Raw genomic sequence first — 4,630 nt, 5'->3', positions numbered from 1 at the left:
CTAATTTGTGGAACTATTGTGATAGAAACAGGGAAGCTTCTAGACTTTCAGCACAGTCATTTTAACAGATGATGAGGAAAGGAAAAGAAGGGAAAGGAAGGATGGGCAGGAGAGCCGAGGGAAGAGGAGGGGAGGGCAGGGGGAAAAGCAAGGAGGATGGGAGGGAAGGGGAGGGAGGGGTCCAGAAGGAAGGAAGGGGAGGGGAGGGATAGGGACCAGAGGGGAGGGGAGGGGAAGGGAGGGGAAGCGAAGGAAAGGAAGGGGAAGAGAGGTAAGTGTGAATTTCAGGTATTTTACTGCTTCAGTTGTGTTCACTCCCTTTTTCTTTGGGGACTTGCATGTTTTTAATTACTCCCACTATCTTACTGAAGCACTACAATTGGTATGCTCAACTGAAAAATCTATGTAAATCAAATGAAGCTCACTTGATGATGATTTAACTGGAAACTAATGCTTTCAAAGTAAAGAGATTTAAAAGAGCATTTGCATGTCTCTTAAGAAAAATACATTTTGACTTCTTAATTTTTAAAAGAAAAACATATTTGTTGCTATTAAATATAATGTAATGATTTAAAGAAGTTCCTTTACTTCCCTATGATGCATATATATATATATATATATATATATATATATATATATATATATATATATGTAAACAAGAGGTAAGAGCAGTCTCCCAAAACTGGTTTTCGTCAAGGCTCCCTGTGTGGTAGGCACCTGGAATACTGTAGAAAGTATCTTCTGTGGTGATCTTGTCTCCCTGCTGCTAGTTGGGTTCTGTTCGCAAGACCATGAATGGTGCTGGGAGGACAGCTCAGAGGTGGGGAGGAAGTTCGACCCCTGAGTGTCTAATTTTCTGCCCCTGTTTGTGCTCCTATCTGATCAGGCTAGGACAACAATAACAAAAAAACTTACAGTAAAAGAAAAATACTCAACATATAACTTTCTGTAGAATTTCCTCTTCTTGTTTCTCTGGCCTTTCCTCTGCTAGGCATCGTTACTGTTTTTTGTTATGGATTTTTGCTCCAATAACACTCTTGTTTCAGTCACAGCAAGAAGCAAAAACCCAAACAAACAGAAAACTCCTCTGAAAGAGAAGAAAACAAAAGGTTTGACTCAAAAAGGGGAGAAGGGAGAGGGCTTGGTTTTGCTTTTTAAAGAGGAAGGAAGATTAACATTGAAAAATCAGGAGATGATGTCCAACCCTTTCCACAGGGCAAAGCTCGCTGGTATTTCCACCTCTGTGGTTTTTGTTTTAAATTCCTTTTTTTTCTTCTGGGTGCTGATACTTCTCTCCATCCTCATGTTCTTGGTGTTTTATTGTGTTGTGTGTTTGTTCAACCTTGTGTCACTACCTCAGTCTGCCCCCATGTCCCTTACACACAAGCAAAATATTCCGTCAGTGGCGTGAAGAGGTGGCAGCTGACTGGCATGCTCCAGGTCCGGCCCAGCAGTCTCTGCCTTGCCAAGCGGCTTATGTTGGAGACAACAGTATAGTGGCCAGGGAGGCCAAACACCCTTTCCATTTCAGTGTACGATAAGATGTTCTTTTCTCATTCATGAGGACAGGAAAATGCTGGTCTTTGCCCTGCTTTCTGGAGTTTGCCCTAGTAGAATAGTCCTCACTTTGCTGAAGTTGGCTATTCTGCCATGTTCCACACCCTCCTGCAGCTCCAGCTCATCGGCCTGTTCATACCAGGAAGGTTATCCCAGAAGGAGCGGGCCCTGTGTGCAGCTGACACTTCTTTGGCATCAGTCATCACAGGATTGGACTCGAGAAATTGTGAGATGTCCTTCTTGTCACTAACGCCCATGAGCACCACATTCTCACAGAGCGAGAACAAGGGGCGCACATCTCCCTCCTTGGGTCACGCATCACGCAGGCTGTGGTAGAACTCAAAGAAGAGCCGACAAAGTGCCCTCAAAGAGTCTCTTGTGAGCAGAGTCGACGGTGGAGAGGTCATTGCAGGGACTGCCCCCAGTCACCAGCTCGAATGGGCCCCACTCCTGCATATGCTTCTGCGTGACGCTGCGGACATCCCTTACGTGATCTTCCCCTGGTGCCGCACCACGTCCACTGTAGTGGAGTCCCCACACACCTCTGAGGCAATGCAGCGGTCCACCTGGATGCCCAGGTCCTCCAGCACCAGGAGCCCAGTAGAGATTCCATCAAATAGGGACAGCACCCTGATGGGCTTCCTTTTTTCACCTGGGACAGGTGGATAAACCTTCAGAGAGGAAATTCCTGGTCATGATTATTGGAGCCCAGAAGGACAGAGAGGAAATTCCTGGTCATGATTATTGGAGCAAAGAACATACAGAGCCCAGAAGGCTAACCTTCCTGCCATTGCAGCAGTCCATACTGCCCTTGTGTTCGCGCATGTAGCAGTCCCCGGGGTCTTCCTTGACAGCTGCCTGGGCAGCCCCCAGCCCCACCAAGAGATCCATGCACTCCACACAAAAGCACCTGTAGCGGTTGTTCTCGCACATGAGCACCTCGTGTCACCCACAGCAGATGGTGCGGTAGAACTGGTAGCTGTCGTCATACCGATACACCCACTCCAGAAAGCAGTTCTTGCAGTTCTGGCACATTCTTTCAACGAAGAGCAGGTGCTCCAGGGTGACATCGAGGCTTCTACATGAGATGCAAATATCCTCCATGTCCCACCCCTTCCGCTGCACCTCATATACCAGCCACACTCTTGTGTGTTCATCAATAATCTCCTTGACCTTGGGCTTCTCTGTTGTGCTCTTTCGTGGCTTTTTGGCTGGAGGAGGTGGTGAGTGTGCAGCTGCTTCAGGTTCAACCCACATGTCTGTGTAAACTTACTTGAGATTCTTCTGCTCTTCTGGTGGCTCCAGGTCCTTGGGGCCAGAAGGCTGGAACCCTCTGAGGGCCTATTCAATCATCTGCTTGTTCTGCACCTCCATAGTCTTAGCAGTGTCACTCTTGTCATTGTCATGGCAGGCCAGGAACAGCTTCCCTATGTGGCTGCTGACCACCTGCAGCACTTTGTAATTTGTCTTGCGGGACATGGGCTGCTTGTTGTAGGTAGCCTGGTGGAATATGCTGCAGGAGCTCAGAGGCATCAGCTTCTTAACACATAGCACAGTCTCCAAACCACATAACCCAGAGGGTGCTTTCAGCTGCTCAGCTCTGGCCAGTCATCCACCAAGACACAATGCAGCCTGACCACCAAGAGAAGCCCAGAAGTTTCTCCACACCAGCTCCCCAGTGCCAAAGCCTTGGCCATTCTCTTATTCTGGCTCATCATCAGCTGCTTTGGTGGCATTCTTGTCCCCAGTGTCAGCCCCTACTGGCTCAGGAGTGGTGGCCACAGTGGGAGATGCAGGATCAGTGGGCTGCTGCACAGCAGAAGGGCTGGCCTCTTGCACCTTCTGGAGTTCCCAGACCCCTAGTTTTCTTCCATAGCATTCATTACGGCAATTACCTTGGCTTTCTTCTCAGCCCGTAAGGCCAGGTGCAGCCCCTCTGCAGTCCCTATGCATAGATTTTTAAGAAAACTGAATGGGGGGGGTAAAGGACTTACACTAAAGGCCTTTGACCTCTGCAGACATACCTCCACACTGTTAGAATGAAGCAATGCAGACAGGGTTGCCGTATGCTAATATAAGCTAATATGCACTTAATGAGACCTCCAGCTGTCTACTTTTCAATTTTCACTCTTTGAATTTATTTTTCTTGCTGAAAACTAATTCAGAAATCCTCATTCATGTTCCATGAAAAATTCACAATAGCTACTTTGAACTTTGCTGGAACATCAGCAAATGACCCCATGCAGCGGGCAGTCTGTACAGATAACAGGGGAAATGCAAGAAAGATACACATGAAATGGTGTGCTCACCAATTAACCTAAACTGCTCTAACAATAAACCGTGCCAAGCTGATTGGCCTTCCTATGCATATGGCTTTTCAGTTCTCCAGGTAATAGAAAGTTGTCTTTTCAGGAGGCATACAATTAGTGCTATGGTATGAACGCTCCCTCCAAAACTCATGCTGAAATTTAATTGTTATTATAACAATAATAACACGTGAGTTCTTCAAAAAGTCATTAGACCATGAGGGCTGCACTTTTATGAAAATATTAATGCTTTATGGCAGGAGCAGGCCTTTTACTGACAGAGTGCTGCTCCTATTTGCTCTCTGTTTTGTGCATGGTTGTTGATCCGCCGGCCACAGTATGCACAGTAGAAAGGATCTCACTAGTCATAGCCTGGAAATCTTGAACTTCTCGGTCTCAAGAACTGTGAGCCAAACAAATTACCTAATCTGTGGTATTCAGTTATGGCAGCATAAAGTGAAAAAGATGATCAGTGAACAGTAATAACTAAATACCGAAAGGTATTCTTTGTATTTCCTCCTTTGCTCAATTATTCTGGAAGAGTTAAAGATTTTGTGACCTCTGGAATTTCCCAACACTTCCACTTATCCAGTCTCAACTCTTGAAGTCAAAATGAATGATCTCCAAGGTTTCAATATTCTTCAAGAGGAAATGAACAATATGCGTTTACTTCTTAAAAAGAGGGAAATTGGTTTCCATTAATCACACTTCACTAGCAAAATGTACTTTCTTTCACAGAGATATGGAAAGATAAATTTCCACAAAGC

General features: G+C 45.9%; 1 pseudogene; it reads right to left on the bottom strand.

Moving 5' to 3' along the window:
- Positions 1-1,376: 1,376 nt before the first annotated feature.
- Positions 1,377-3,464, bottom strand: LOC101567249 (annotated as a pseudogene).
- Between the last annotated feature and the right edge of the window lie 1,166 nt (positions 3,465-4,630).

Source organism: Octodon degus, unplaced genomic scaffold (genome assembly GCF_000260255.1).
Source record: "Octodon degus isolate 3935 unplaced genomic scaffold, OctDeg1.0 scaffold00099, whole genome shotgun sequence".
Lineage (NCBI taxonomy): Eukaryota > Metazoa > Chordata > Mammalia > Rodentia > Octodontidae > Octodon > Octodon degus.
The sequence above is the reverse complement of the archived record's forward strand: the minus strand, read 5'-3'. Positions and strand labels throughout refer to the sequence as shown.